Consider the following 26,742-nt stretch of genomic DNA (forward strand, 5'->3'; position numbering starts at 1 on the left):
ACCTCTTGTGTAAAAGATCATTGCACCACCTCTGAAAGACGTTAGCATAGAATGAGATCCTGAGGAGAACAAAAGGAAGCAGGTACAATGAATAGGGATGAGGAGTAAGAAAGGGATGATGAAACCTTCAGACAATACCCTGACAAACTTCTACTTGATCTGAACTCATCAGGTGAGCATTAGAACTGTTTGTTGACTAATCATGCGACTTTATGACAAACGATAAGTATGGCACCAGAGGAAGAAGGAACAGACTAAGGTTAGGAAAGGGATGGTTGGAGGACAGGAATCGGTGCTATTCTTGGCTCTGTCTCAAAGAAATGGGTCACCAAATGATAAACGATGCATTATTGTTGGACTGAAGCAACCTTCAACTCCAAAGACTCAAAAATTATGTCACACATGCAAGATCTTACAAACTGTGCCACATGAAGGTCTCATAGATAAGAAGTATGCAGATGGATCCACAAGCATGATCCAAGTGATCCTAACAACAAAGAAACCACGTTTGCAGGGCCAGAGCCGAAGACAACAGGCAGGCCAATATGGAAATAAGGAATGAGAGTTTCCCAGAAAACTCCTTCATATTCCTGTGAAAACTTCAGACAAGAGATAGATCATTGAGATGTATTGCAACAAAGTCATCACAGTATGACAAAGACAGGAGTAGTGAATACCTGGTAGATAAATGGGAGATTTATGATTTGCCACTCCAACTCCTGAACAGGCAGAAGTGAACGTAACCATTTTTTGGTCCAGATGTGAACAATCTATCCAACCTTAAGGGAGAGAGAAGGAAATGATCCATCACGCGTAAGGGCTGAGACATGTTAATGCCATCACCGAACTGAGATGAGAAATACTCAACACAAATCCGATTATCAAGGGATGGGTTAAAAGTAATTGAGGTAGGGAGGCAAAAATATATAAAAGGTAAAGACTGGGACCATAAGAGGTAGAATGAAGAGACAAGACATCACATGAGAAATAAATTCCAAGAAACAGATGAAAGTTGATCAGAAATCTCTGGAAGTGTGTGAGAAGGCATGAAAAACTCGGTTGGGGTGAGGAGAAATGATCAAAATCCCTTTCAGACAAATGTTGTCCCATATAATGCTCAATTTTCCTATGAATGAATGCTAGTAAATAGCCTGCTTGGTCGCTTGCACCTGTGGCCTGAAGTAAGGCATCGTATGAATGAGAAGTATCTGAAGTCGTAACGTTAACTGAGAAATTCAGGCTTGAGATCGAACAAACAAGTGAAATATTAAAACAGGAGTAAATAAATTCTTTCAAACTCAAAGTGGAAATTTCTTGAAATAAATTGTAAGTTACACTAACGTAAACCACTCCAACCAAAACTTGAAGAAAATTAAAAATGTCTAAACCTCAGCATCACAAAAAAGTGATTTTTCGGTAGAGACACATAAGAGGGAGATACATTCGTCACGTGACGATGGTGTATTCCTATTGGTGGAAAGATGACGATTTATGATTTGCATGGAAGATATGTTGAAATCTTTGATTCCAATAGGTGGATGCAAAATGGTTGTGGAATGCGTTATTAAAAATCGCATATAGAGGGTAGCTTGTTTGTTTGTTTGTTTTGGAATTTCGTACAATGCTACTCGAGGGCTATCTGTGCTAGCCGTCCCTAATTTAGCAGTGTAAGACTAGAGGGAAGGCAGCTAGTCATCACCACCCACCGCCAACTCTTGGGCTACTCTTTTACCAACGAATAGTTGGATTGACCGTCACATTATAATGCCCCCCACGGCTGGGAGGGCGAGCATGTTTGGCGCGAGTCGGATGCGAACCCGCGACCCTCAGATTACGAGTCGCACGCCTTAACGCACTTGGCCATGCCTAGCCGGTTTGAGATTTAGAGGGAGTGTTTTACAGTATTTTCTCTATTGAACAACGTGATATTAATGTTTATGGAGGATAAAAACTTTTATTTAAACAGTGTGTGCTTTCTTACAGGAAAGCCACTTTGGGATGTATGCTGATTCTGCTGAGGAAGATCGAACTGCAGATTTCAATGCCACAGAATCAAAAACCTACATTTTTTTCGTCAGGAATGATTTAGTTAGAAACATTGTAAGAAATATCCAGTCTGTTTTCTTGTGATATCGATAATGTTACAAAAGTATTAATATTTACTTTGTGCAGCGCAAAGGCATATTTTGTAATGATTTATGTTTCAAGTTAAAATGTGTAACCCCAAGGTGATTAATAACTTTAATGGTGTAATTTAGAGGATTGAATACAAGTTTTTTGTTTATTTTTCACAGTTTTGTGATTATATAATTGATAAGCTTCTCTTTGTTTTCATCACTGGTGTCTGAGCATTGAATTTACTTACAGTTGCTCTTTTAATATATATCATTGAGTTAGAATTATTACTTCATAGTTGTAATATTAATGACTGCATTTCTTTACCAGTGTGCAAAAAATATTGTAAAAGAGGTTTATGTGAAAGATCCTAAGAACAAATATACCAAGAAGAAAAAAATTCGTTATGGGTAAGTTTAAAAATAATATATACCTCAGCAGCTTTATTTCGTTTAAACGTAAAGAAAAGTATGGTAAATTGAATAGGGTAATTACACTTATTAATATTTGAATTCAGGTTTGAGGTTCTGTATTTGTGTTGGACAGAAGTGTGAGTCCAAGGTATGAACCCTTGAAATTTTGTGGAAGGTTGCAAAAGAATGATATTGTAATTTAAAGCTAAATTTGTACTCAGTAATAAAATATTCGCAATAAAACTTTATTTTTGGAACACAGTACTAATCTATAATTAATTAGTAGGTATTATTTTACCTTAACTATATCACTTCATTAATCAGTTACTTATTTTTCTAAACCTATGTGTTGGCATGTTTTTAAAATTCTTCTTGTAGGTTCATTAATTTTTAAAATCTTTTCTGTTGAATGAACACATGACGTTAAGCTGATTATTTTGTAAATTTCACATAACAAATCCTTACTATCTTCTTCAAATTACTTTACTCAGCAGGACACAAAGTTCTGTATCATTATCCTGCTAAAATTCAAAGCAATGGTTTATTAATGTCAGGCTACTCAAGTATGGCACATTCTTCATAATTCTCCCAACTTTGACAATATTTCACTTTTGTCTTCTGTATAAGAATAAAAAAAAATTCTAGGGATGTAAACATAAGAAATATAAAGGTCCAAACTGAATGTTATGAGTGGATTTATTTTCTTATTATAATGACTTAATTATTACAAACTGTAAATGTATATATATCGTTTTTCATTGTAATTACTTTTTCATAACATTATTACACTATATGTGATGCAATGGATAAATACTATTTAACTTTGAAAATATTCAATTGTTTAACATTAGAAACACCTTGCTATTTTCTGATATATCAAGGAAAAAATTAGTTACAAATGGGTATTGTGATTTATCTCATCCAAATACAGCTAGTACATTTTATATCAACAAAACTTTGCATTAAAAAATAACTAGCCCCAATAAAAATAGTAGCATAGTTCAGAAAGTGTTATAAATTGTTGGATATTTCGATATAAAAGGGTAAATTGGGAAACTCCGTAAAAAGTCATCATTACCATGTGAACTTTTAATGTTATACATATATATAAATACCCATATATATTTCATTCTATATACATATTTTTTTTAGTATCAGAATTATTTTACGTAGTTAAGTTAAGTTATTGAATTATTCATTAAGTTACACTCCTTTTTTTTCAGATATATCTCCTTATTACAACAAATGGGAAACCAGAGATCAAAATTCGTTTGTCTCCGCTCTTTAGAGATTTTCTGGAAGTGAATGCAAATAAACTATACGCTGCTCCTTAACTTTTAAAGGTATGTTATAAATTACTATTATCTTACTGAGATATTTTCTTCTTCATTGAACCTAACATCCTAATGAAACACAATAAAAACAATTACAGTAATTGTGAAAGTTCATTGCTATGTTTGTCTGTTCATTTAACAGTGTGAGAACTTTAATTTAAGATACTGCCTCAAAATTAAATATTGTTTATTTTGTAATATCCATAAATTCCATACAGTTTCAGCTTTTACTAGTGAAAAAATAGAATAATATTTGTCTTCGTGGCCAATGTAATTATTTTCACCTGTAAAATTTTTAGCTACATTTAAATCCATTAATTCCAATTTACTTTAGTTGATTTGTAACTGGGAGAAGTGTTTCAACTGAATAGTAATGTTCCAATGATAAAATTTCTGACATTATAGAACTCGGTTTTGTTGGAGATCGTTTTTAGATACTTTAAATTTTAATGCATTCACTGTTGATAGAAACACTTGTTTTTACTATAATTTGTACAGTTCATCTTAGAAGTAGTTCTCTCTATATGTTAAGAAAAAAAAAGATTCCAGTGAAAAAGAATATTAATAACTTTTTATATTTACATGTATAACTTTAATGAGATATAATTTATTGTATAATAATAAGAGTTACTTTCCTGTTTGTTGTATTTGCATAAATTTTTGCAATAGCAAATGCTTTAAATTCAAAAATAAATAAATTACATTTTTATGCCTTATAAATAAAAATAATAATAATAAAAACTCTGTTAGTGGGTTATGTAAACCCTTATAAAAGAAATTATTTATGTATATCTGTACACATTTTAACATGATAAAGAATATAACATCATTCCACATTTTTGAGTACTTCCTCAGATGCATGAATGAGAGAAAAATAAACAAATCTACTAAAAATGTGAAACAAATATTTATTTTTCAAAATGTAAATAAAAAAATTAAATATTTTTTAAATAATTCATGGAGAAATTTATTTCTTTAATGGTTTGAGAAAAGGAATTAGAAGAACCTTGTTGATTTTGTTTTTCTACTTTTGTGTGATCTTTATACCTGCTTAGAGTTCAACTTTTATTCCAAAGTAAGGAAAATACTATAGTATATTGTAAATATTTATACAACTGGGAATGGTTCAAGAAGTTATAGAAAGACTTGTAGCACTGCTGATATGTAGTGAATTTTATTTTATTTTTATGATAAAGTGTATGTAACATTTTTATCAGTAGAAAATTCAAAGCTGAAGACATCTGCTTATAGAGGAATGGTTGAAAATAAATTTTTATAGATTCTTACACAGTTCTTGTTGGATTTACAAACTTATAAAACTTAAACTGTTTCTTCTATCACGTGTTAAAAATGTCATCAATGTTCAGAATGGTTTAATCGTATTTTAGCCTAACTTGTTGCCCTTTTTTATGGAAATCGTGTTGGTAAAAATTTGTAGTTTAACATATGGAATTATTTACTCTTAATTTGTCAGCATGTCATTAGAGTGCTCTACACTGTAAGAGTACATTAAACTTATAATATACAGACACTAATTTAATAAAATGAGTATAATGTAGAAAAAGCATATTTTCTGAACAAATATTTTTACTTTACACACAGAATCTGGCAGAGCAGTGACGACGAATGTATAATGGATTTTGTATATTTATTTTAATATCTATGTTTCTATGGGTTTAATGTATATATATATATATATATATATATATATGTTTTGCAAATGTCCCACCTGTTATGTGTATTTGTAGATTCTGTAATATAAGTATCAAAATTATGTGAATTGTGTATATAATAAATTTGTGTTGAAAAAGACAATTGTGTGTATCGGTTTTGTTGGCAAATATCATAAATTTGATACACATTGACACTCAATTAACTCCAAATTCAAATAACAATTTCTGACTATTTGAAACCGTGATACATAACATAATAAATCGGAGACTCGTCTGTGATAAAGTGTAATACGCAATATAATAAAACACATAATCAAAACTCGTTACTATGTTAAAAATTAAATATACTCATACACATGTTCAAATGACTTGCAAGAAGCAGTTTATAAAGCCAGCATCTCTCTAGCAAAAGTAGGTTAACACAGTGTGTTCACCAGATTTCTCCATGAGCAGCAACATACTATAAGCCAACAAAGGAAAATAAAACATTTCATTAAAGAATAATACCACGAACAAAGTGAAACGAGTTAAGAAATATTTTATATTTTACTGAATATTTGTAACATTTATGAAGTACAAGCACACAGCAATTTTCCATAATTCAGCTATGCAGGATTTGAAAATAATATTAATTTATTTCTGTCATATGAGAAGTTTTTATGAATCGGGAAGAAAAGAAAAAAAAAATAGAAATTAAATCAAATTATTATTTCGTTTACCACAATGAACATTTGTTTTTTTGTAATTACGTTTGTACAGAAAAATACAAACAAAAAAAGGGTCAAAATTGGTGTAAAAAACGCATCCTCATTTGTCATGATTTTTTAATGAAATTATGTATTTTAGTCTCCTAAACTGTATTGTTATTGCTTTTTTATGCATTGGATTTTAAACATCTCATTCCAACGACCAGTGGTAATCGGCCATCATGATGATGTTCCACCTTCCCCGATAATTATTCTCCACTTCTTAATGTCTTAATGAAGCAGTCAAATTGCTTTTCCATCGCCTTGGTCACTCTGATCTGGCTAGCCCAACGAGCGTCAAAGTAAATTTTTAGCTCAACTGATTTGTCAGCCGGATATGTCTTTTTGGTATTTGATTCACTTGGCAGGTACATATGAACTACTGAGAAAGACAAAGCTCGTTTCCAATGCTGAGTGAAAATCAGCTACAGGAATGACTGATTTCACTTCATCCACAATTACCAAGTTCATCTTACGGGAAAGATAACGTTCGTATAGAGCCTGACACATGATCTCTTTTATTCTTTGTTAAACACCACTTCACTTACCCTGAGCTGTAAAATTTCGTACATCAATTACACTTTATATTAGCTTCTTCTGGATATATGCATATGAACTTTCTGCTGTCATGAAACCAATAAATTCTTAATGAATTACTCATTCGAACAAATATTTAATAACAACAAAAATTGCTGTCTTCTGGACAAATCTTTGGATTCACCAAACAAAATGAAGAATAGCTTTGCATTGCTACTTTTTCCGTATTTCATCCAAAATGATATCTGATCTAATTTCAAGTAACGCATTTTGTATTGTGTTATTATTATATTTCGCATTAGCTGGTTCTTCTGTCAACTTGGATAGCAATGTTTCATAATATTTTTGCAATAGATCCGATACCGTTAAGACGTTGACTTTATTATCCTCATCCTTTGTCTCACTGTATCTCTTTTGTGTAGTGCTTTAGACCACTCTTAGTCTGAGGGTGTCCGCTACAGTTTTGATGTATTAACGATTTTTACTCATAGTTTCTTTATACTGTTCATTAATTAGATGGGATGTTGTATTTTTTCGCCGTTTTTCTTTTTGTGGGCAGCATATCTGTCTTTATAGTTAACGTGTCACTCTTGATTTCATATGGTTAAGTTGTCGGTTATTCTTATGTGAATCGCCTGTACATTTTCCAGCTGTTAAAGCAGTCTTTACGAAAGCACTCTCTTCACTTGTTTGTCGAAAATGTGTCTTTATCAGGTCTCTAGAATTGAGATGAAAAAACAGCTGACAGCGTAACACTGCCATTTTGGTTAAATGTGTACTTTATCATATCTAAGTAGCCGTCCATAGTTCATATATTTTAAAGGAGTAGCATTCAAGCATATGACAAAATTAATTAAATTTTAATGCTTGCGGGATATTAATTTTTTAACAATATTTATTACGACATAAACACCAAGAAAATATATATATAAAGCAGTTTGATAAAACAGGACATCTGTTTTGCATGTGAATAAAGGTAGGTCAGTCTCTGCACATACATATATCCATGTATAATAAGTTCTGTCAAGATATTTCATTGTCAAATCCTTTCCGTCTCACAAATCAGGAAAGTATACTCTACACTGAGCTGAAGGTTTAATCAGCTATAAAGCACCGTTGAGGTTTTTTTTAAAATCTTGAACTAACTTTTATTTTCTACCAAAATCATTGGTCATCATTAACAGTTTAATCGAACTTTAACTTTCTCTAGAACTTTAATTTAATAACTTTAGTTGACCTCGCCGTGTATCTAGAATTTCGACTGGTTTGCCGAGATTCATCACTGGCTGGGACAGCGGTAAGTTTATAGATTTACAACGTTAAAATCAAAGGTTTGATTCCCCTTGGTGTACAAGAGCAGCTAGCTTTGCTATAAGAAAAACACACACGCTGCCAAGATTCTGTGACAACAGAAAGCGATGGAACGATTAACGCAAGACATCATACCAACATATCACTACCAGATTTCGCTTTATAATTCAGAAAGAAAGATTTGTAATGAATTTTCAACCGTGAATCTTTCAACCAACAAAATATTCCAACAATGTAATAATCGACCGGTTACAACATGACATTATGGACATCACATTTTACTGCATACCACGCAAGGAATGCAATTAACTTTCACTTTTTGATTTTTTAAATTAAATGATTATTTAAACTGTTGATCTACTAGTGTATCCTAGTCATTATAATTAGGAACTTGGCAAATAGAACCTTGACCGACCATCAAAATTGGCAGACTTTTCTTCATCGGTCTTTCCTTGTCTGCCTCCCTTAAAAAAAAAAAAAAAAAGTGTGAATTTTAGCTACTCCTGCTCCATCAGCGAAGAAGTATGTTTTCTTGTGGCAAAGCCACATCGGGCTATCTGCTGCATCTAGCAAGGGAATCGAATCCCTGATTTTAGCGTTGTAGACTTTATTATAACCGTTGTTGTAAATTGTATTGTTGTTAGTACATGAAATATATTTATCTTAAAAAAGAAAATTGTGTGTATCAATCTTATTAACAAATATCATAAATTTGTTACATATTGATATTCAATTAGAGATCCTCACAGTTTTATTTCTCCAAGAAATTTCTACCGCGAGTTATTTCTACACTTTCAAAGACGGAATTAAGCTGCTGACCAATGTCTAAATTTTAACATTTCCCAAACCACGACCACCTGGCATCATCAAGATGTTTCTGCTCGGTCCACAGAATGTACACTGAGTCTCATGAACCTCCTCTACACCTATGCTGTTTGCAAATGTCTTTACTGTATACTTCAAAACTTCGATCCATACAACAGCATTCAGCTTGAGATTACATTTTCCTTCCTCATTGGTCCATGTTTGTTTCAAAATAGATGATCTGCCATTGTTTCTTTTGGCCTTCATATCCAGTTACAGTTGGCAGAATTGGGTCTGTCTTTAGATGACGTTCTGTCTCCATTGGTCAGACCATCCCACCATGGCTTATTACCATCTCCAAATGTGATCTTTCTTTGAGTCATCTGAAGAAGTCCTGATTGGAAATACCGTATTCTATTTGCGAAACATCTTTAAAACCATTAGTATAAATGGTAATATTGTTTGGTGGCTGCACACAGATTCCCTCTACAGTTTTTATGTTCACTGCATAATTGTATCCCATTTCTCTTCCCCTGGATCACATAGAAGCTATGCAGTATACAAACTGTACTATTTATACTGACTCACTTAGCTCTCTACTGTTCCTGGAATCGCTTCACGTTAGTTCTCATCCAGTTTTCGTCGATATTCAAAACTGACTAGCCCATTTCTCTCTATCATCTACTTCTATTCAGTTTTTCTGGATACCAGGCATTGTCGGTATTTGTTGGAACGAGCTTGCTGACACATCAGCTAAGTCTGCTCTGGTGCTATCACTGTTGTGCCTGTTCCATACATGGAACTAAGGTCCTGTATTCCAGGAGTAGCTCCACTTCAGTTAACAGTCAATTTGAAGTGAGCATCGTGATATCAAGCTTTTCCAGATCAAATCCTCTTTTGTTCTTTGTCCGTCGTGCTTCTGTAAGGATCGGAAAAAGGAAGTCGTCCTGGCTAGATTACACATTCGTCACATATCTTTAACCCATCGTTTTCTTTTATTTATGGGTGATGCACCAATGTATGGTCTGTGTGACACTCAAGTCACAATTGATCACATTTTACTGACGTGTCGTTGTTATGACCATGAGTGACGGCACTATTTAAGGTATATTTTTATCATGCTTTCTCCCCTGACGTTAGATAGCGTCATTGGCGATTGTGAATCTGTCAACCTAAGCTGTAACTTTCAATTTTTAACAGCTATTGGTCTTTTTAAATCTACTTAAGTTTATACATATTTTAATTATTTTACTTTTATAATCATTTTTACTGGTTGTTTGCCACAGATAGCCTTGTTGATTTGCGCAAATAAACGCCAAAGAACCAGCTGATCAACCTGTACTTGTTATAATTCAAACATGTTAAAAAAATAGTTGATGCGATACGAAGATCCATTATCATTTATCATCATTTTTAATGAAATTAAATCATTTAGTTTCATAAACCACGTGTTGTGGTCTTTATTTTATGTACTGAGTTTTGAATATCTCATGACCAGCAGTAATCAGCCACCATGTTCCCTAATACCTCACCATCATTTCCCTGACTTTTCGATGAAACCATTTCCCTTGTTCTTCACAGAAGGCAGCAAGTTTTTAAGGGAAATAGTCAATATGAGAGTGTAAAAATGAACTTTCAAGCTCATAATGCAACCCAGCTGTTTGAATTTATCAAGCATGTTGCTGACATAATTTAAGTCCTGTTGTTTCCTTAAAAATTGTCAATAATATTTTTATAGGCAAAACATGCTTCTTTTTCATCACAACAGGATGACAACTGGAACAATCTGTGCAAATCTATAGGTTAATCTCTCTCCGATCATGCATTATTTTGGAGCAAATCCAGTAGTAGCTTATCCAAAATCAAATGCAATAACACCACAGCGACTATTTATAGAAAAAAAAGCATAAATTATTTGCCGATTACATTAAGAACACTTTTGTCACACCAAATATCTCATTATTCGACTCAACACACTTCACCCACGTTAATAAATTGATAAACATCAACCAGGACCTCCCACTGCACGGTTCCATGTTGAAAGCAACTAAACCGGTTACTCTTCAAGACATACACACGCCAAATGTTTTCAACAGAAATTAAATTCCTGGTGAAGAAAGTACAACGTACGACACCTGGTGAAGATGGCATTTGTAGTATTGCACAAAGAAATCTCTCTTACCTTAACCTAAATCATTTAGTATTGAAATATAATCTCTCCTTTTCATTTGGATACTACCCAAAAGTTTGAGAATCAGCTACTATTAAGATAATATCCAAGACAGAAAACGACCTCAGCAACCGTAGTAATCATAAATTGATTAGTCTACTCAACACCCTAGGCAAACTTATGGAAAAAGTGATAACAGGATTAATTTTCACCTGGAATCCAATAAAATTCTAAGTAACAACCAAAACGCTGGTAGAAGAAACAGGCAAACAATAGACCACCTTATTAGGCTTACAGAATCTGTTTATCGTCGATTCAATCTCAAATAATCCACAGTAAGCACTTTTCTCAACATTCAGAAAGTCTTTGATTCAGTTTGATACAGTGGTCTCAGATTTAAAACGCACACCATTGGTTTACCACCTCAGTGGGTCCAATTGATATCAAGTGTTATCACCATCCATTCAGCTGAGGTCAAAGTTCACGAATCAGTATCCAGCCCTTTCAACTTAACTACCAGAGTACCCCAAGGATCAGTATTTAGCCCAGTTCTTTACAAGATCTAGTCAAAGGTATGACCTTTCTCTCTCAGCTACATGTTAATACCACAATATGCTGACAATACAGCCACATGGAACACCTCCGATAACCCACACGCTGCCACAGCCAGAGTCCAAACGACATTCAACACTGCATCACCTTGGTGTAACAAATGGTGCATTGCCCTGAATCCTACTGAAACACAAGCCATAGTTTTCCGTCAAAAATGTAAAAAAAGTCAGGAAAACATTTAAGGACATTAAACTATGTTTCAACAATACTAACATTAACTTTACCAATATCATTAAATGTTTAGCTCTAACATTTTTGCATAACTTCTCACAGAAGAAGCACTTTAATAACATTATTAACAAAACAAGTACTAGAATCGACTTCCTGAAACGCATCAATGGACCAAACAAATGCTGCACAGCGAAAACCATTCTAACTATCTATAAAGCATATATCAGAGCCCTTGTTGTGTATGGCAATTCTGCTACTTGTGACAGGACTGATCATCTTCATTAAAGACCACAGAATCTCCAAAGCCCAGTTATCAAAATCGCATTCAGATTACAGTCCACGGATCTATCTTAATTTACTAACCGAAATGTGCAGAGCTGCTTCATTTACTTTCCTCTAGATATTAAAAACATATTCAGAGTCAAATAACATGTTTAGTTAAAACACATTCTCCTGAGCTAAATATATCTTCTTTTTCAATGTGATAAGTAACCTTACCTAAGGTAGTATAACCACACAACCTTTATTATATACTAATAATCATTCTCCTGTTTTCATCTCTGGGCATTTCGCAGGTAGAATATTCGACACCTGCCCAGTGAAAGTGGTTTTCTTTGGGTACTCTAATTTCTCCCACGCTGTAACCATGTAAGGACATCTTTTTCTTCTTATCTGCTTTTCATTTCTTTCTACTCTGTTTATCACTCACTATTATTATTATTTCACTTATTCTTATTTTCATACATCTTCTCTCTCTCTCTTTCCCTCCGCCTTTTTCTCTCTATCTTCTCTTTTCTTTTGTTCCAATTTTCGTCCTACACATCAACAGACTCGCTCAAGCCTACATCTCTCTGCTCAACCTTCGACTGCCGAGACAGCTCGTCGTTAATCAATTCGGCTCCTTCACGGCCTCCAACTTGGCTTTTCTCGACCGAGATAATGAAGACAAAATATCGCTAAACTACCAATCCTGTTAATAACACACAGTTTATCTGTGTGTCTCCTTGGAAACAATTGTAATATTTCTTACTTTCGCCTTTTCTTCCACTAGTTTTCTTATCATTAGGGATCTTTTCTCGAACACGACATACGTTGTCGGTGCCTGAGCCTGTAGTAGGTTTATCTCGGGCATTCCTGCTTCCGGCTTTACATTTATAGATCTCTGCACCACCTTGTCTTACAGGAGCCGTTTAATCTGTCAAACAAGGGTCTCTGGATCTTCTTCATTCATTCAAAGCTTTCTTGACTCACTCTGACAACTTGAGAATTCTTCAACTCTGCCATATTAAAACAAACATTTCTTATATGTTAAAACATTTAATTCAGGTACTGCCCACGACATAATCTCTAGACGGACGAAGAGAAGTTAAAGGTTCTGAACACCCCCAGTAATCGTCCGAGGTTTCACTTCAGAAGACTTCATGACGAAATTCCTGCTATTTATTAAATAAATAAATGTTAAGTGTGTGAACAATGAATAGAACTTGCCAAATACGGCTGATGTTGTTAAGGCCATTATCATGGTTTAGTCAGAAGGCGTTTGAAAGGAGTTTGCTTTTATGATTTTTAAAGATTGAGCTATATATTTCTTTCTATATTCATATGGGAAACTGTTGTTATTATTGTTGTTATTCTCTTTAACATGTTTTTTTATTTGAACATTACATTTATCATATCATACCTAAAATATTCAAATTAACCTACTACTACAACTACGATAAACTTTCCTCAGATGTTTACTCTAAGCACGTGTAACACAAGTGATGTAGTAGGTAGGTCTTCGTTAGTTTCCAGTGTTCTGTGCTATTATAGCAGGGGTGGCCAAACTTGATTAACCACATGCAATAAACTTCATATGTTTGAGAGCAGCAAGACATGAACAAATACAACACACGTTTTTTTGTTACATGTATATTTTTTACATAAATTTTATATAAATATTAAGAAATACATGTACGTAATAATATTTATTCATGTAAGTAGTTTTTAAACTGTTATTTGTGTTAGTTTCAATAATCACAAAGTACATATATATATTTAACAAATGTTTTAATAATCCTTGCTGATTATTGTTTCAACTATATTGAGCGTATTTAATACACTAATGAAACGCGGATACATCTGAGAAAATTTGCAATCATTAACATTAAATAAGACTGCCAAAAATAAAAATCAAAGGGGTAAAAACAGATATTTTTAATGATATTCATTTGTCTTAGTAAATCACTGCTAAATTAGGGACGGCTAGCACAGATAGCCCTCGAGTAGCTTTGTGCGAAATTCCAAAAACAAAACAAACTTGTCTTAGTAAATATCTGGTCAAAGCATGGAGGTAAATATGTAAAACAATAAAATTAGAGATATTTTAATCATATACCACCTTACAAAATTTTAGTCTTATCATAATATTTTTCTGACACAAACTGACATTGAAACAGTTATCAGGCCATTTACTACTAGTAGAGGTCTTGTGTTTCCATTTTTGTTGTGAGTCGTTGAAATTCCGGCTGATATGTTGTCAAGGCTGTACAAATTAGCTCCGTCAGGTGTTGATTTGTTAGAACTGCACGACGATCTTCGACTTCACAAAATTCGTTACAGACTACAGTAATTCAGACCAGCATGTTGTGCTGAAAATTGAGATGAGTCGCACACTGGGTTTTTTCAGTTCAGGATATTTTACTTCTGGAATTTGTTCTCAGAACACAATTGTAGGACGAGATTTATGGATCATTTTTAGACATAGGTCATCCTGTAGTTCCATTAGTTCAATTTACCTAGCAGATGATTTTGTAACCAGAGGTTCAAGAAATGGACAACCATGATTGATCACATCAATCATGTATGGAATTACAAGAAAGGCGAAGCATGGCTTCAGCTTCTACAAGTCCTCAAACTTGTCTAGGAAATTATCAAGCAGTCCTTGTAACTTAACTTTGTATTCTTCCAGTTTGTGGTATTTTATTTCAATATCAGGGAATGTATTTACTCTCCTTTTGAGATTGGGAAAGTAACTGAAGTTTCTTGACAATACATCTCTTTGAAAAAGCCTTATTTTATGCTGAAAGCTGAAAATTGTTTGAATAAAATCATAAACAATCTTATCATTCCCCTGAAGTGCCAAGTTGAGAGTTTGTAATCGATTCATTTTTCAGTAAAGAATATCAGATCTTGCATCCATTCAACATTTCTAAGTTGAGGACAGAATCTTTTTTTTTTTTTTAAGAAAAGTAATAATAGGCTCCACAAAGCTATTTAAGACATTGCTGGCTGACAGCCACCTCACAATACAGTAGAAAGAGACATCGTTGGGTTTATCTTCAAGCTCCAGTTCTTCAATAAAAATTTTGAACCGTCGGTGGGTCTTCCCATTTAAGCGTATGAAATTGACAATTTCAAGAACAAATTTCATAATGTATTCATACTTAATGTATCTGGCTGCCAGGGGTTCACGATGAATAATGTAATAAACAGGGAAAAACACTGGAAAGCTGGAACCACTTTTTATAAGTTCAATTAATCCTGCATTTTTCCTCGCCATTGCAAGTGCTTTATCTGTTGCAAAACTGACGAGTTTATCCAATGGAATATCAGCGTTTGTTAAGGCTCTGCCAAGCGCATTTTTCATATCAACACCACGAGTTGTTTCTTTTAGTGCCACTAACTCAAACATCTCTTCTTTCACAGTTACATCACGGGAAACATAACGAACAAATACCGCCAGTTGTGGGTTGCGTTGTATATCTCTAGTTTCGTCAATGGCTAAGCTGAATGCAAGGGAATTCTTTAAATCATTTTGTATCTTGCCTGCCACATCAGCACTGATCTGAGAGATCCGTAATTCTGATGTTGGTGGATAATCAGACGAAAAGTTTTTGTAATTTGTTTCATAGTAGCGTTTCAAGTTACGGACTTTGTAATGACTGAGTAACACTTTGCAGACAAGACACAAAAGTTTACCTCGTTTAACGGTGAATGTAAAATCTTCCTTCCACTCTGGCTTAAAATTTGTTTTCATCATCATGTTTTTGCTTCTTACAAGTGCCCGGCGTTATAATGTGACGGTCAATCTCACTATTCGTTGGTAAAAGAGTAGCCCCAGAGTTGGCGGTGGGTGGTGATGATTAGCTGCCTTCCCTCTAGTCTTACACTGCTAAATTAGGCACGGCTAGCACAGATAGCCCTCGAGTAGCTTTGTGCGAAATTCAAAAACAAACAAATGCTTTTTACAATTTAATGATGCCATTTTTCTTCAAAAAAGTTTCACAGACACTTCTAAAAATTAAAGTGAGAAGAAACAATAAGCTCTAACACGCGCAACGCGAATTATAGCACTCAGTATCAAACTAACAATCCGCTAATTTCACTGCCCGCAACACAGCCACGGAGCCCTGGGGTGTCATGGCGCCACAATTTTTAAGTGACAGACAAGACGTGTTCTACTCTTTATTAACGAATAGTGAGGTTGATCGTCACAGCATAATGCCTATAAGGTTGTAATGACAATCATGCTCGATGACGAGATCCGATCTCGCAACTGTATATTTCAATTTTTTTACTCCAGTATCTCAGTGTTGAATCTGAAGACTTATAACGCTAACAACCGGGTTTTGTTTAGATAGCCCATTACGTAGGTTTATGCTTCACAATAAATAAAAAACAAACAATATTTTCCCATTCATTGCAAAGTTATTTAATGGGATCTTAAACTAAGTTTGTTAACACTTATGTCACAAATTTCTGATAAATTTATCGTTGTCGAACCTCTTGCAGTTTTTTCTGCATCTCCCTCACGTTTTAAACTAGAATTTCCAATTGGTGAATATTTTATATCATCGAAGTTTCTTCCTCTCCCAGAATTTCTGTCTTGACAACACTGTGATACCTTGAAACTCTGTCGTTTACGTATTATAATACTGAAGAAAAAAAAAGAATTTAATGTTGATAAACATGTCTATACCTGTAAGTATCAATATATTTGTATCAAAAGTAACATGAGCTAACCGATAAAAAACAGCAATCTTAGTGTAATCTGTCTAACTTCAGTATAATATTATAGTAGTATATTAGTACACTGGCTAACTGACACGTTTCATGGTAAAATTCTCAACTACTTTAATCAACATCGCAGAGTTCCATTCTTAGAGAACAATTTTAAATTATATTCTAGATTAGGGAAAAGGGTAAGAAATAAAAATTAAATATTAAATGTATATTAAATGAGTTGACTGGTGATTAAATAACTCTAACGAACACTGACAATGAGCGGTTAAATCTAAATTGTTTTACCTACTGCAATTACTAGTTAAAAATTTGAGTTTAATTACATAGTTTTAAAACACCACACCTTCCTTATTCATGAGCCTATTACATGTAAGAAATATTTAATCAGTATAAAACTCGAAAGTATCATTTGAAGTTTTCTTTATAAGATATCAATTTCAAAATATTGAAAATAAACCATACAGAGATTGAAATATATCTAAAATGTTATCCTGCTCAACCAATTAGCTATAAACTTGATGGTTAATAACACTACAATCAGGAATTTGCTTATTGTTAGGTACAGAAACGAATATTTTGAAAATATTTGAAAATATTTATTGAGAAAAAATACCAGTATTGAACAATGATAACATTGTTTTAATTTCAGCACCCATGATAGAAAATATATTTTCGGCTCCACTTGTGTTTCCCACGGTGGAAATACCACTTCTAATACCTTTATTGTGAAAGTATAATATTTTCAAACCGCTCTAGTTAGGTAATATTTACTTATTTAGTTTTTAATTTCGCACAAAGCTACTCTAGGGCTAGCCGTCCCTAATTTAGCAGTGTAAGACTAGAGGGAAGGCAGCTAGTCATCACCACCCACCACCAACTCTTGGGCTATTATTTTACCAACGAATAATGGAATTGACCGTAACATTATAACGCCTCTTTGGCTGGGAGACCGGGATTAGGTAATATTTAACCTGTAAAAAATATTTCATTTCAACTTATTAAAAATTTCAATACTTATAACTAAAAGCAACCAACCAAAATTGGGTCCGGCATGGCCAAGCGTGTTAAGGCGTGCAACTCGTAATCTGAGGGTCCGAGGGTTTGCTCGCCCTTTCAGCCGTGGGGCGTGTTATAATGTGAAGGTCAATTCCCCTATTCGTTGGTAAAAGAGTGGTCCAAAAGTTGGCGGTGGGTGTGGATGACTAGTTGCCCTCCCTCTAGTCTTACACTGCTAAATTAGAGACAGCTAGCGCAGATAGCCCTTGAATAGCTTGGCACGAAATTCAAAAACAAAAAAACAGAAACTGTAGTTGTAACTTACGTTACAGAAGATGTCTCTATTAAATCATACCATGGACTCGTAATCTGAGGGTCACGGGTCCGCATCCCCGTCGTGCCAAACATGCTCGCCCTTTCAGCCGTTGGGGCGTTATAATGTGACGGTCAATCCCATTATTCGTTGGTAAAAGAGTAGCCCAAGAGTTGGTGGTGGGTGGTGATGACTAGCTGCCTTCCCTCTAGTCTTACACTGCTAAATTAGGGACGGCTAGCACAGATAGCCCTCGAGTAGCTTTGTGCGAAATTCACAACAAACAAACAAAACAAATTAAATCATATATACAGCTTCTTTTTTAAATAAATGTGTCGAAAAGATATCTTATACACACAGATCAATGTACAAACATTTATATAAATATTCATTTATGGAGTTACAGTAAAGTTCATCATGTATCAAATCACAGACGTACGAGGAATTTTTCATAGGGTGGCTGTACTATTTTTGCTCGAACGAGTTTATATTTTCTGCCTCAATTTTGCTCAAATTAAAATTAAAACTCTGTACACGTGTCCGTATGTATTGCAAGCTAGAGGGAATTCACAGCTCGGTCTCCTGCTCGTAAACTTGTGTTCAAAATAGTTAAAATTAATCTTGATAACACTAGAGCGATGTTGGAAGTCCAGTTCTTCATATTACTTCCATTTGTTCTGATCGTACTCAATTTCATTACCATTATTAATAGCCGCTAGTTAGGTCAGTCTTTGACCAGTCACATTTTTCAAACTTTACATAAACTCTCCTCTATATATTGGATTCTAATACCAATCTTAAAATGACTAAATGAATAAACGTCCATTGTATAGATGCACTTGGGACTTTGGAAATATACTGTGATTTCCACTGCTTCAATCATTTTTTTCATGAAAACAGTTGCTGATTTGTAAACTTTTAGCTTGTAAGCCTTTGCCATCTCAAAGTATTGTTTATTACCCTGTGAACAATAGAACAATGTTCCAAATTCATCACAATACTGTTGTTGTTTTCCATCTGTTTCTTCTCTTCAGTAATCATAATGGATGATGAAGTTACTCAGGATAGATTAGAGCCCCTTACTGTCCTAACCTGTCGAATTCTCAAGCCTTTTCCGATTTATTGTAAAATTGAACCCCATTTTAAAACATTGTATTCAGCTCTACGTAGTTATCAACCACGATATAAGAATATTTTATTTTGAAACCTTTTGTAACCATTCAGACATATGATACTAAGCAAGTGGTCTAATGTGCCACATCTTGCAAATACAACAACACGCTACTGTATTTTACATTTTGTATTGTGAGAAAGTAGCATTCAGATCGTTAGGAAAGATAAACTAGGAAGAAACGGTGATAACAAAAATAACAGAAGTGATAATAAGACTAACAAAAGAAAAGATAAGATAAAATGTTAAAGGTAACTGATAAAGAAAATGTAAACAAGAAACAGTCAACTTCTGTTTCATGAAAAAATTATATTAAAATAAGGGATACCAAAGAATAAACTTATAACAAAATAATTTGTCTAAATACTAGAAACGGGTAACTTGTCAATTGTCCGAATTTTGTACTAAGTTTTAAAGCTACTTCAGAGTTAAGCACTTCCAGCAATAGAACTTTTAAATATAATTGAGATAAAGTCATTCATAGTTCGATTATAAGTATCTATTTGTTTGTTTTTGAATTTCGCGCAAAGCTGCACGAGGCCTATCTGCGCTAGCCGTCCCAAATTTTGCAGTGTAAGACTATAGGGAAAGCAGCTAGTCATCACCACCCACCGCCAACTCTTGGGCTACTCTTTTATCAACAAATAGTGGATTGACCGTCACATTACAACCCCTCACGGCTGAAATGGTGAGCATGTTTGGTGCGACCGGAATTCTAACCCGCGAATTTCAAATTACGAATCGAATGCCTCAACCCCCTGGCCATGCCGGGCCATAAGTATCTGATAAAATTTACTTTTTGATACATCCCGTGAAGAGGCTTCAGGGTACGCAAATCATTTTTCTCGACAAGCCAAACAATTATAGGATACAAAATAATCTCTCTAATAATCCATGGGACATGGGGCACATTCTTCTCGTTTTTTACTTCTGTATTGTCCTGGAGGACATGGAACGTAAAGAAAGAAATAATTTGTAAGATATGCATTTAACCCTGAACATAAAAAAGTTGATGAAAACAAAGTAATTAAATCTGGTAACGAAGTTACAACTGTCAATAAATCAGTACAGGGTAAGTATTTCATAGCATTATTCTTTGTAAACAGTACAGAGAGTGATGACTGGCTTGTTTTTATATGTGAATTATGTATCATATCTTTTTTTCACTGTCCATATGTATGCTGGCCTTTTGTTAGGTTTCTCTCTCTTATAAAAACAGTAAATCGTAGGTGAAATATAAAAAATTTTACTTCTGAATAAACAGAATCAACAACAAGCTCTTAAACATTTAGTTTTATATATAAATCTATTATAAAATTTATAAGTTTTCTATAAGAGTTGCTTTGTTAATATATTTCCCAAAAGGATTATCAGACACCTTGAACAAGTAGAAGAAAGTAGTGAAGAGCAACTTGATATACTGTGTGTATATATATATATACCTAATATATATTTTTATGTATTGTAAATCGACTTATTCTTGTTAAATTAAAATCATTAGATAAAAGCACACATATATAAAGCATAAATACTGGTTTCGTATATTAAAGAATACTCAAGAGTTTTCAAAAATACATCAGGTATTGAGCATTCTTATTGTTCAACTGTCCCAGTGGAAGATCAGCTTGAAACACTTAAGTACAATCTAAAAAAAGGTACAAAACGATATGAGAGTATGCAAGCAAAAAATGAAAAGGAAAACTGAATCTGTCGTAAAACACCTACAAATCCTAAAAGAAAAGAATCTTCTCACCAAAGCGCAAGTTGATTTGATGTCACTAAACCTCAGTAATAAAACACTGGATCTAACTGAGAATGAATTGAAGGCATGTGAGACTGATCCCAAGGGAATGACTCGTACTCGTACTTAAATATAGAGACTAAATTTCAACGGAATCAGGTACGTTATGATGCCCATGACGTCAGTTATACAGTTTCTTCAGGAAATTCTCACACTCTTCAAAACTCACGTGTGTTAGTGTGTTGTTGAAATTGTCCCCGTTTTGGCGACCATTTTGAAACTTTTATTATGTCACAGTCTGTGATTGCTCAATGTACGAGAGTTCTCTCTCTGTTAATAATTCTTTGAGTCGTACATACGTGACTACCGACGTATGTAAATTCAAACTCGACCCTGGAGACTGTTGTTACCCTAAATTGGCTGCGAATAGAACGATACAAGAAGTCCGTAAGTACAAAAACAAAAGCATTTAGGTTGTTTGAATACATTTTAAAACATAAAATTCACCCCATCTTTTGCCAATTGCACTGTCAATCGAATCTTGAGCGGTAGATGAGAAACAGTATACATGGGAGGATGGAATTTGGACAGTGGCTTGAACGCATTCTACCTGCACAAATCGGCCACTTTACCACTGAATACACTCATTTAATTTTTAGCTAACTTCGCAACTCTTAGAGTCATTTGTGTATTGTTTGAAGTATAACATCAAATGTACATTGGGACTAAATAGCAAAGTTACCTTAAATTATTGTACTAAAGTTGAAAGAAAATTACGCCTTTTTTTCATACATCCTTTTTGGTGTCTTTATTTTCTGTTTCATCAACTTTCTTGATATTATACAGTTGACCCTAATCTACCTATCCATATGTTATTATGTTATATTCAATTACGCATGTATTATAAATTTGTTTCTTTTTTTCAGAGAAATATACCCGATATAAACCCATTTACACTTGAAAATGTTTCACTGAACATGGCGTCGCATAATATTATGCAGCGAGAATGAGGGACAGCACACAGATACACTGGAGCCATAAGATATATGGATGGGTAGGGACACCATCCGTCACACAGTAAAAGTGACTTGCGCACGCTTATGACGATAACCACAGATAATACAATATCCAAAAAGTCTAAGTACGTTAAACAGCTTCTGCAGTGCTAGTAAACCAACATGAAAACAAAGAGTTTTGACAAAGTAGCTGTAGAGTCAGAAAACACTCCCCTTTAAATATAAGTAGGACTAAAAATCCTATAAAAATATTAGATATCTGGCTAAGTCCCTATGACCAAACATAATACAACTGGCTACATAAAATTAAATAACTCACACAAAAACTAGATGAATTGGAAGACAACGAAATCACTGGCAGCAAAAACATATGTACAAAAACAAGATATTTATCCTAAAATAATCTACCTAAAACGTACTTCACTACCAAACAGCAGAAAAATAAAGAAAATAAACTACATAATGTAGGGAACAACAAACCCGAACGCCTATCCAGAGAAGCATTAAATTTATCAGTTAAAGATACAGGTTTAGACCCAACAAACTTTGGAAAGTACCTAACAGTCATCACACTCAATCAAATATGCAAGATAATGGAGATAGAACATAATTATACAGTTGGTTTCAACTCCAAATTCTTCAAAGAAAAACAACAAATCACTGGGACTGCGAGCTAAAAAAACCAAACAAAACACCAGTTTGCCTAAATTAAGTAATGGAAAGTTAGAGAATGAGAACACATAAATAAAACTGCACACAATAAACACAGAGGAAACATACGAATACCTACACATGAAGGTTCAAAGAGAAATAGAAACAGAATATTAAAATGCGAGTTGAAACACGTCCCGAAAACACGAAACAACAGAAAGATAGAAGCGAAAAGACGGTATTTAAATAAAAAATAACTCATAACATGGTGAGCACAAGAGAAAGACTACACACACTCAAAATAGTAAACACAAATAAATATCTGTACTGTGAGAGTCTGGAAATAGTTAAACATTGCTTTTATTACTATCCATATGTAAACGTAAATTTGGAGAAATGTATCAAACGTGACGAATATTAAATGGATAGATTACACTATTGTCCTATTCAATAACCAATCCCAGTTTCTGTTACACAGAAATTTTCTTTCCTTTACCTTATAAGTGACTTTAAATACAAGATACGGTTCGAGAAATGAATAACAGTATATGAAGATGAAAACGTAAGAGCAAACATCGGGATATGTGAGAAGTTAATTACAAGCGTTTAACAGAAAAAGAGTATAAGAAAATTTGTTTGAAATTTTCGTTCAAAGCTACACAAGAGCTATCTATATTAGCCGTCTCTAATTTAGCAGTGTAAGACTAGAAGGAAGGCATCTAGTCATCACTACCCACTGCCAACTCTTGTGCTACTCTTTTATCAACAAATAGTGGTACTGACTATGCCTCCGATAATTTTTGAAGAAAGCTGTGTTCATTAACTCTTCTATGTCCTATGATGGTAAAGTTGTGTTATTTTCTTATAGAAAAGCCACCAAGAGAAATATAGCCCCTAATTTTAACGTTGTAAATCCATAGACTTACCACTGCACCAGTGGGGGACTCACGGTAAAGAAGTTAACTTTTGTTATTATACTTTTGGGGTTTGGATTACTTAAAGGAGTTTGTGCTGTGAATAAGGCCAGAACCTTACAATGCTAACAGCCTGATCCAATGTTTCTCAGTATATATAGGATTGAGTAAAGCGTGTTGTCAACAGAAACACGTAGCGAGATGCTCCGTATGTGTTAATGAACATCAAACAAATTATAAATCACAACCGAAATGTTGTAATAGCAAGAAAAATCACACAACAAGGTATGTAAGAAATATAAACAAATAAAACAACGTATATACGAAATTGAAAACACAACAGAAAATCGAAAGAACAAGTACCACCACGCCCAACAAACAGTACAAATCGTTTATAATGAAATACAAAAACACCATCAAGACACACAAACAACCGACATACAAACAAAATTACAATCACAAAGACTGACGAAAACGAAATAAAAACAGATATTCACAAACATCAAAAACATCTCCATGTACTTCATTACAGAATACTTGAAACCAACACAAACAAAAGGATACGTTAGAACTTATAAAAATTGCCAAAAAACACATCATCCATACATACCAATGTTAACCCAGTCAGTCACTGGAGACCTATTATCTTACATTCACGGTCTTACATATCATACAAGGCGCCCTCACTTCTAAGAAACACAACAGTGACAGCATTACTAACATAGTTAAACTAGATATTTGTTTAGTAAGTGAAACCTGTTTATGTGCAAACCATAGATTTAGAATCAAAGGATATTCAATACTAAGAAGAGACAGAATAAAAAATAGGTGCAAAAACAGAGGAACTCTACTGTTATATAAATCTGATCTCATTGTTGAGGAAGGGTAAGTTACTACCTTAAATGAATGTAAGACCATAAATATGTTAACTGAAAATGTATTTATTGTAACGGTAGCATGCACACATTGCTCACCGAATAGAAAATTACATATCAATCTATTATGCCATATTGATAATACTAATACTAATACCATTATAATAAAAGGTTTAAATGGTAAACATACAATTTTTAACTGCAATTTAATCAATTCAAATTGAAGAACGTTATATAAACATTTATGTGATACAAATACAATATTATTAAATGACGACACCCTCACACATTTCATATCACATGACACCAGTAATATACTGTATTTTTGTTTTCTTATTGCAATAGATTTTCAAGTAAGAAACGATATAGAGAGTGATAACTTTCGTGTCTGGAATACTTTCAGTGTCAGTATCATAAAAATAAATCAACATAAACGGAAAAATGAATCTATAAAAATGCAAACTAAATCGAATTTCAGTCAAACCTAATGCTTATTATCATACAATTACTGAGTGCCTTACCATAGTACCAAGGTAAACAATACCTAAGCATATATTAGCAAAACAGCACCAACATGGAAACCATATGAACAAATAATAAACGTGATTAACGAATGACGGACCTAAATACCGAGAAAGAGGAAATTATAAGTGAGGACACATTAAAGAGGGAAAACGTTACAATAACTCCATAGCAGGCACGACCTTAAATAAAACAGAAGTAATTCAAAACATACAACTCTTACTAATCGCATCATAAACCAGACATAAGATCTACAAAGTACTCAGCACCCTGTGGCACAACATTCTCACGTTGCACATATTAGATATGGAAGTACTGTGAGGTATTATTCGCTTTCTGTTAAACTTTTTGAAAAATATAAATTGCAAAATAAATGTTGAAGTAACCTTGTCACAGTTATATACTCTGGAGACAAGTGTCCCAAACAGGGATAATTAGACCTATCTTCTTCATCATGTATGTTAACAACATGCCTCTCAAAGATTCAAATCATGGATGTTCTTCACAGTTCGCAGATGATGTAGAAATTCCAACCCATCTATACCACCTATAAATTTATAGCCCCAACCAAGCAGAATAACCAAATGTTTTCAGAAATAAAGCATCAAAATTAACGTGCAGATAAAGCAATCGGTGGTCTTTATCAAATTAACCAAACATAAAAAGATCTGTCAAAACAATATCCTACATTCACTAAAGTCTTAGGTCTTATATATCATTCAAAATTAACAGGTATAAATCATTTAAACAATATCAAAACCAAAATCTGACTAAACCAAACTGTGCTAGGAGTTTAATGGCTTAAAACAACCGTCAATATAATAAGAATGTATAAAACATATATACAACTGTAAGAGGTTATGCAGCTTTAGCTTGGATAAATGTCGCACTATGAAGACAATAAACAATACAGAATTCATTACTTACAACAGCATATAAAATACCTAGAACAGCTGCCTCCAACTTCACGTATAAATACGCAAATGTAGAACCAGTAACCGATAGACTTCTGCACAGTATGCTAAAGTATTTTACGAAAAATGTGAGAAAAAGTGGAGTGATGCGAACTCGATAGATACTGCATACGTGACAATGATAACCTTAAGCACCTCTCCTCAGTGAATATATACACCGAACAAAAACGTGTGATCTAATTACGAGATCATTACATTTAACTTTTTTTAAACTACTATGAAAACATTCTGAGGTATGTATATGCAAATCATCTCATCCTAACTTAAAATATTTGTGAAATGAAAAACAAAATTGGAATTACTTTCGAAGTATAGAACTAACTTTATACAACTAAAGTGATTTTGTGTTTGTTACCATACTTACCAACATAGACATGGTCTTTAAAGAGGTCAAAGTAAGAGCGCGAAATTAATTCTTATCGTCTTGTAGTTACTATGCAACATTATTCAGCACTCTGCAACGTGTGGAAAAGGGAAAAATTGGTCAACAACACCTGACCCTTCTAGGTCTTCAATGACCAAGTCCTGACGCTGTGACACAGATATATATTTGGGATACCCTGTCCCTCATATAGTATTCAAATTCTTATTCACCTGAAGCAACTAGCACATACCTAGGGGTACGGAGCGATTTGAACCTGGTATTCTCGGTCTATAAAGCCTAAAACGTATTCAAAAG

General features: G+C 33.7%; 1 protein-coding gene and 1 long non-coding RNA gene across 2 annotated transcripts in view; both read left to right on the forward strand.

The window, feature by feature from the left end:
- Positions 1 to 26,742, forward strand: part of LOC143232694 (uncharacterized) — a 408,737-nt gene that overhangs the window by 34,375 nt on the left and 347,620 nt on the right. The window lies entirely within an intron of this gene.
- Positions 1,997 to 3,871, forward strand: LOC143252319 (uncharacterized). Its single transcript, XR_013028936.1, has 3 exons — positions 1,997 to 2,100; positions 2,446 to 2,525; positions 3,752 to 3,871. It is a non-coding gene; the product is annotated as an uncharacterized LOC143252319 (long non-coding RNA).

The sequence above is a fragment of the Tachypleus tridentatus genome, chromosome 1, assembly GCF_004210375.1.
Source record: "Tachypleus tridentatus isolate NWPU-2018 chromosome 1, ASM421037v1, whole genome shotgun sequence".
Taxonomy (NCBI): domain Eukaryota; kingdom Metazoa; phylum Arthropoda; class Merostomata; order Xiphosura; family Limulidae; genus Tachypleus; species Tachypleus tridentatus.